An 8,497-nucleotide genomic window follows, 5' to 3' on the forward strand; every position below is an offset into this window, starting at 1 on the left:
TCCACCGGCGGCTCCCGAGGAGGCGGCGCCGGGCGGGCCTGGCTGTCCGCACTTTGACTGGCGGGCGGCCCCGCCAATAGCAGCGCAGGAGGCCAGGCCTCCTCGCCCAGCCGGGCTCCACCCCCTGCTGAGGCTGAGGGAGGCGCGTGCGCGACCCCTAGCGGCGGCGGCCTGCGGCTGCAGCAGCGGGAGGGAGGAAAGTGAGGCCCTCTAGGGGCGGGGCTATGGGAGCAACTAGGGTAGATGGGGCGTTATGGAGCCCTGTGTGGAGGAGGGAGCTACAGGCGCCCTATTGCAGAGGAGGGGAGTGATGAGGGCCCTATGGAGACAAAGAGGGGAGGAGAGAAGTTGTGAGAGTTGAACCTATGGAGGGAGAAGAATGGGGGCCCAATACAGCAGAGGGGAGCTATGGGGACTCTTTGGGGGAACACTGGAGCCCTATAGAGGAGGAGGAGAGGTGTGGGTGCCCTATGGGGCGGTGATTAGGAGGAAGGGGAAGAATACACCCTATAGGGAAGAATAGGGCAGGAGTGGGAATTATAGGGCCCACATGCTGGAAGAATGGGGCCCTATAGAGTGTGAGTAGAGGAGTGGGTGGGGAAGCTATAGGGACCATTTGGGCAGAGGAATGGACCCTAGGATTGGAGAACCCCCTAAGACTGGTAATATGTTCCCTTAGAGCAGTGGTTCCCAAACTTTAACAAACCACAAACCCCTTTCACTAAAATATCATATTTCGTGAACCCCCCCCCAAAATGAATATTTTGATGGATTTTCTCCTTTACTTGAGCATAAATTATAGAAGCGGTGATCCTGGAAATAACTTGGGTTTTTTATGACATGCTTATTACACACTATTTATTATTACATGATTATTTTTCATTACATTGTAAATTTTATTACATTATGAAACCAGCAACATTCTTCCAAGATTTTGTAGCTCATATCACTTCAATTAAGCCTCCTATATGTTTCATCAATGAGTACCAGACATGAAACAACATGAAGGTATTTAAGAAGACAACTCAAAGAGTTCTTCCCACATGCATTTGGGTCTTCCAGTCCAGGCAAACAACACACAATTACAATAAAGCTTAAACTTGTTATGCCAGGAAGTCATGGTCACAGGGCTCAGGCTGCCAGCCCCCACAGATGGCTCCATGTCCCGAGGGATGACTCTGTCCACCATTACAGAATTTTTTTCTGAGAACCCCCTGATACATTTCATGAACCCTCAAGGGTTCACGAACCCCAGTTTGGGAACCACTGCCTTAGAGACTATGAGGTCCTAGGCAATACTGGTGGCTACTAGACTCCAAGCACAACTAAGAGACTGTATTAAGGATATAGGAGACCAACTCATAGTTTTCAGTGGTGGCCCATTTTTCCCCCTAATCCCACATAGTGACCTACACTAACAGCAGCTGGGCCAGGGCCGGTACAACCATTTAGGCGACCTAGGCGGTCGCCTAGGGCACTGGCATTTGGGGAGGCGCCATTTTCTTTGGCAGTGACCACAGCAGCTGGATCTTTGGCTGCCCCGGTCGCTGCCGGCATTTAGGCGGAGGGAGCTGGGGTAGGGGAGCGCGGGGAGGGCCGCCTGCAGCAAATACGGGGAGGGGGGTGACACACAGGGGAACTCCCTGCCCCGCCTCCTCCTCGAACATGCCGTGACCTCTTCACTTCTCCCGCCTCCCAGGCTTGCAGTGCCAATCAGCTTAGGTGCCGCAAGCCTGGGAGGCGGGAGAAATGAAGCAGCAACAGAGTGCTTGGGGTGCTTATGCTCGTGCGCGGAGCAGGGGTGAGCTGCGGCGGGGGGGTGCCTCAGGGCGGAGGGTGGGGGGTGGGGAGCTGCTGCAAGGGGGGCGCCTCAGGGCAGAGGGGGGGAGTTGCCACGGGGGGAGGTGCCTCAGGGCACGGGTGTGGTGGGGGAGGGCGCAAGGTGGAAGTTTCGCCTAGGGCACGAAACATCCTTGCACCGGCCCTGAGCTGGGCAATTTGTGACAAACACCCTGCTCTTTTGCCATGTACATTCAGAGTGGGAGGAAAATACCCAATGATCCCTGATCAGGTGTTAATTTGGGTGTCTGCTACAGAGTAGCACAGGCAAAGACTTCATCTTTGCGACCCATAGCCCAGGGGTCCTAAGTGAAGCTACATGGCATCCTACACATCCTCCTCCCCATTCTCCCTCATAGAACCCCATTCTTTCCCCAAAGGGCCCAGATAACTCCCCTCCTCCTCTCTTAGGGCCCCATTGCATGCTGAGATCAGAGGCTGCATCTCTATATTAAAGTTGAGGGCAGTTACAAACTGCTCTTGGAACTCTGCCCCCAGTGTGCACCAAGTTGGTAACTCTTGCCATAGATGAACCGAGGCAGTGTCTCTCTGAGAACCTTCCTCCCTGCTGTCAGAACTCACTTGATAATTGACACACCCATAGAGATTATTGTCCCTCAAAGAAGTTGTAGACTTCCAGACTGCTGCACTGGGCAATACAGTATGGGGAGGAGGTGAGCAGCCCTCAGTGGTAAAAGAACAGGCTAAACACTATTTAGAAAAGCTGGACATGCACAAGTCCATGAGTCCAGATCTAATGCATCCAAGGGTGCTGAGGGAGTTGGCTGATGTGATTGCAGAGCCATTGGTCATTATCTTTGAAAATTCGTGGCAACTGTGGGAGGTCCCATATGAAGGTGGATAGAAAACTGGCTAGATTGTCGGGCTCAACGGGTAGTGATCAATGACTTGACGTCTGGTTGGCAGCCAGTATCAAGCAGAGTGCCCCATGGGTCAGTCCTGAGGCCGGTTTTGTTCAACATTTTTATTAATGATCTGGATGATGGGATGGATTGCACCCTCAGCAAGATTGCAGATGACACTAAGCTGCAGGGAGAGGTAGATACGATAGAGGGTAGGGATAGGGTCCTGAGTGACCTAGACAAGTTGAAGGATTGGGCCAAAAAGAAATCTGATGAGGTTCAACAAGGACATGTGCAGAGTCCTGTGCTTAGGAAGGAAGAATCCCATGCACCTCTACAGGCTGGGGACTGACTGGCTAAGCAGCAGTTCTGCAGAAAAAGACCTGGGGATTACAGTAGACAAGAAGCTGGAAATGAGTCAGCAGTGTGCCGTTGTTGCCAAGAAGGCTAATGGCATTTTGGGCTGTATTAGTAGGACAATTGCCAGCAGATTGAGGGAAGTGATTATTCCCCTCTATTCAGCACTGTTGAGGCCACACCTGGAGTATTGCGTCCAATTTTGGTCCCCTCACTACAGAAGGGATGTGGACAAATTGGAAAGAGTTCAGAGGAGGGCAACGGAAATGATTAGGGGGCTGGGGCACATGACTTATGAGGAAAGGCTGAGGGAACTGAGGTTATTTCGTCTGCAGAAGAGAAGAGTGAGGGGGGATTTGATAGGAGCCTTCAACTACCTGAAAGGGGGTTCCAAAGAGGATGGAGCTCAGCTGTTCTCAGTGGTGGCAGATGACAGAACAAGAAGCAATGGTATCAAGTTACAGTGTGGGAGGTCTATATTAGGAAACACTATTTCACTAGGAGGGTGGTGAGCACTGGAATGGGTTACCTAGGGAGGTGGTGGAATCTCCTCCTTAGAGATTTTTAAGGCCCAGTTTGACAAAGCCCTGGCTGGGATGATTTAGTTGGTGTTGATCCTGCTTTGAGCAGGGGTTGGATTAGATGACCTCCTGAGGTCTCTTCCAACCCTAATATTCTCTGATTGTAAGACCAGCTCAGTCAGGGTGGATAGTATTAGAACATCAGCAGCCTCAGCAGCAGAGGATTTTGTCTTAAGCCCCTGCCTGCACACTCAACTTCTCCCATGTCTCAGTCTTAGGCCGAGCAAATATGAACAGGTTGTAGGTATTCAAGACTGGGAACAGAACACAGGAACCTTATTGTCACTTAGCAACCTTAATGGTTTTTGTTGTTTTAGAATTCCCCACCTTTAATTACATTGCTCCTATTTTTCCTTTGCATAATTAAATCAGACATTTTTTAAACTGTGATTTATCAACCGTCTAACCAAGGCTTTTGCCTGCATACAACACACAGTGAAGTACCAGTCTACTACACTAGAAACTAGAGTCAGGGCTCTGATCCTGCAAAGTCTTGTGCATGTGCTTAAGTTTATACACTTATGAATAGTCCCATAAGTAGGGCCCTACCAAATTCACAGCCATGAAAAATGCGTCATGGACCATGAAATCTGGTCTTTTGTGTGGCTTTACACTATACTACACAGATTTCACAGAGAAGACCAGGGTTTCCAAAACTGGGGTCCTGACCCAAAAGGGAATTGGTTAGTGGGGTCACCAGGTTATTTTAGGGGGAGTTGCAGTATTGCCACCCTTACGTCTGCGCTGCCTTCAGAGCTGGGCATCCGGCCAACAGCTGTTGCTCTTCAGCCACACAGCTCTGAAGGCAGCACCCTGCCAGCAGCAGTGCAGACGAAGGGATGGCTGTACCATACCATGCCGCCCTTACTTCTGTGCTGCTGCCTTCAGAGCTGGGTGGCTGGAAAGTGGCAGCTGCTGACTGAGGGCCCAGATCTGCAGGCAGCAGTGCAGAAGTAAGGGTGCCAATACCAAACCAGGCCATCCTTACTTCTGTGATGCTGCTGGAGGTGGCTCAGCTTTCAGAGCTGGGCTCCAGCCACCACTCTCTAGTGAATTTTTTTGAGTTAATCATGTAAGTTAACAGCTCTAATTATTAGCAAATAAAAACAGTTGCTAAGCGATTAGACGATGATACTATGAAGCACTGACTAAGGCTATGTCTACACTAGCACTTTTGTCGGCAAAACTTTTGTCATCAGGGTGTGAAAAAAACACACCTGAGTGGCAAAAATTTCATCAACAAAAGCACCAGTGTGGACAGCGCTGTGTCGGTGGGAGAAGCTCTTAGTTTTGCCTATATAAGTGGTAGTGTAGATGTGGCCTAAGTCTCTCTGGTCACTTATCTGGGTGAACACAACTCTAGGTCTACACTACAGCCTATGTCAGGCAAAACAGATCCCGCCCCCACGCACCAGACTACAATTCCCAAGATGCCCTGGGCCCCCTCACGCACAGACTACAGTTCCCAGCATGCAGCGCTTATAAAGCGCACAGCGCCCAAGCTGCCCTGCGCTCCCTCTCCGCGCATGCGCCCCGGGCTGTCGCTCCCTGGCTGGCGGCTGCGGCGAGTCCCCGCTATGGAGTCCTACGATGTGATCGCGAACCAGCCCGTGGTGATAGATAACGTGAGTCCGGGCCCGGACCCCTCAGGCTGCCACCAGGGAAGGGGAGGCGGGAAAGACACGGCCGGCAGGATCCCTTTGTCACTGGGCCCCGCCCTGCTGCTCCCCCGCCGGGCGAGTCCCCTCAGCCCCGCCCCGTCCTGATTTGGGGCCCGCCCAGACACAGCAACGTGTCAACCGAACTCAATGAACGCTCTCTTTTCCGCTTTTTCATTGGCTCTCGCGCCTGTCAGTCACTGGAGGAGGGATCACCCTAACCTGCTGGTTCGACCGGTCTTACCTCCGTGGAGGTGTTCGGCACGGGAGTGTTTTGATGACCTGATTGGCTCTTTCTGCTGTCACTCACATGGGATGCCCTGTCCCTTAGCTAAACCTGACGAGCCCCGCCACTGTGTAATGTACGTGCAGTGATTGGCTACCATGGCTGTCTATCATAGGTATAGGCTAGGACCCCTCAAGTTCCATGGTCCGTTGCCCTGCCAGGACATCTGACCAGACTGGCAGGTTTGGGGTGAGGGGCTTGGAGAGGCTCTGCCCTGACCAGGCACCCAGCATGCACCGCTGACTTACCCAGGAGGAGTGGACCCTCTCAGAGACACAGCTCCCAGAATGCACTGCTCCATGCTGAGCGTAGAGGAGTATGCCATCTTCATGGAGATAACCGCTCCCAGTGTGCACCCTGTGGGGACAGCTCCCAGAATGCACTGCTCCATCTCCAGACCAGTCAGAAGGGAGGCTCACGGGAATGACTGCTCCCAGGACACACTGCACTGCCATGAGTTTAACAGTCGGGGCATGGCCTGCGGAGATGATAGGTTCTAGCCCATGGCCCTTCTCATTGTTTCAAGCCAGAACTGTAATTTCTATGAGAGACACCTCAGGATTATAGATGAGGTTGGCTCCATGCCTTAGTGATGTACTTTAGAATCCCATGCAGACAGTGGTTTCGTTAGCTCTGATCCACGAGGCCTCTCAACAGCAAGGACTATCCAGTAAAGGGCGAGAGAAGGAGGGGGATGATTTAGAGAGAACCTGTTTTGTTACAATGGGTCACACGCTCAGTCTCCTCCCTTCAGCCCCTTGATGCCAATATTCCAAACAAATTTTACTGTTCACATGTCAAATGAGGGGATCCTACCTGTGCTCTCATCCTTTTCCATCACCTTTGACAAAAGGATTCAGGAGTAATAAATGGGCTTGCTTGCCTTGCAACTCTGAACACACTCCCTGTTTTCTTGTACCTTGAAACTTTAGACCTTTTAGGCTCACTCTAGACATCCTAGCATGTCTGCCCTTATATGGGTGATTCCTAATTTCCCCTTATTCCATTTTTACTGTCCCTCCCAATTGCCATCTGGAAATCCACCCATCTCTTGAACTCTTTCATACCTCTTTGCCGATGTGCCTTTCCCAGTAACTAATTCCAAATATGTTTCAGTGTTGTGACTTGTATATGTCAGAATGGAAGGCGTGACTCTTGTTTCACTCTGCAGGGTTTGACTTGGTAGGCCTGGCTTTTTTTCCTTGTAGAGAGATTTTTCTGAACTGGAATACCATATCTTAATCCTTCAAACTTTGAAACCTGATCCAGACAGTTTGGTCCCCTCATGCCCTATTCTCCCACTAAGTCTGTGTGACCTTGGGCAGGCTGCTTAACCTCTCAGTGCTTTTGTTTTTCCATCAATAAAATGGGAATAGTGGTGCTTACCCACCTTGGCAAAAGGCTTTTGAGCTCCTAGGATGAGAGATGTGGGAGAAATGCAAAGGAAATATTATTAGAACTGAATGCTAATAATATGCAGATGCTACTAGGAGTCGAGCAAGGTATAAAGAGGCATATTAGCATATCTGGTTTCACTTTGTCCCTGACTAGTTAAACTGAGATTTTTTGCGGTATATGTGAGAGAAATAATCGAGTAGTTTATGTTGTGAGATCAGCATTTTTCACTGGCGAGGCTCCTAGATCAGGATCTTACAGTGACACTGCACTTTTGGGGCTGTCCATGAGTGATAGAGGACAGTGCTAGGAGAGAGAGAGAGAGAAAGTGGAAATAATACAGACAATATACTACTGTTCTGCACTTCTTTGTAGTGCCTTTCATCAGAGAGTCTCGAAGGGCCTTACAGAGTTGGGTGTTATCTGTTTTAGGCGTGTAAAATGAGGCAGTGAGGATAGAGAACAGACCCAGAGAGTCCCGATTCCAGTCCTGCTGTTACCACTAGTAATACCTACTTTTACCTATTACTGTTATTTATTGCCAGCTGTATACTCATGTTTCCAGCACCGGGCTTTTGTTGTACAAAGCTGGAGGTTGGGGTTGCTGCACAATACTGGCTTAACACTCCCTCTTTTTCCCATAAGTAAATTGTATATTACTTGAGTCCTCATTCTGCGATGAGTGCCTTGTGAGCAGATTGCTGCACCCCCATGGAGCCTCGCTGAAATCAGTGGATGGGTGGCCTTGGTGAACATAAATGAAACCAATCGAGGTGAAGGGTCAGATTCAGCACTGACTCCGCTGACCTCCGTGTAGTCGTCCCTGCTTACATGAGGCCTGGCCTGAGAGAGGGGAATCAGTGTGTCTTTGTGATCTGAATGTTGTTTTTTTTCCACTGCTGATACAGCACTACTGGATATTGTTTCTTTGAGTGAATGGTTTTTTATGCTCTTGACGTTGTCAAAAGAATATCTACCCAAATGGAAGTGAAAGAGGAAGTGTTATTTCCATCAAGAGTGAGACCAGAGTAGATTTAATCTGTCAATGAATTCCATGTTTATTCAGATCATAAACCCCTTCAAGATTAGTGAATCAGGCCATGGCTACACTGGCATTTTACAGCGCTGCAACTTTCGCGCTCAGGGTGTGAAAAAACACCCCCTGAGCGCATGCAAGAAAGCGCTGTAAAAGCCTCAGTGTAATCAGGGCCGACAGCGCTGGAGCGCGGCTCCCAGCGCTGCAAGCTACACCCGTAAGGGATGTGGTTTACATGCAGTGCTGGGAGAGCTCTCTCCCAGCGCTGGCGCTCCGACCACACTCACACTTCAAAGCGCTGCCATGGCAGCGCTTTGAAATGTCAAATGTAGCCATACCCTTAGTTTTGTAGTCCACTACAAAGCTGGTGAAAGGGCTGTGCTTGGGTAGCACGCTCCCAAAGTTTAGGTATTGTAAACAAAATATATTTTCACTGACTTCAAAACAATCTTTAGGGTTTTTTTCCATATTTAAAATGCAAA

The sequence above is a fragment of the Gopherus flavomarginatus genome, chromosome 6 (assembly GCF_025201925.1).
Source record: "Gopherus flavomarginatus isolate rGopFla2 chromosome 6, rGopFla2.mat.asm, whole genome shotgun sequence".
Taxonomy (NCBI): Eukaryota; Metazoa; Chordata; order Testudines; family Testudinidae; genus Gopherus; species Gopherus flavomarginatus.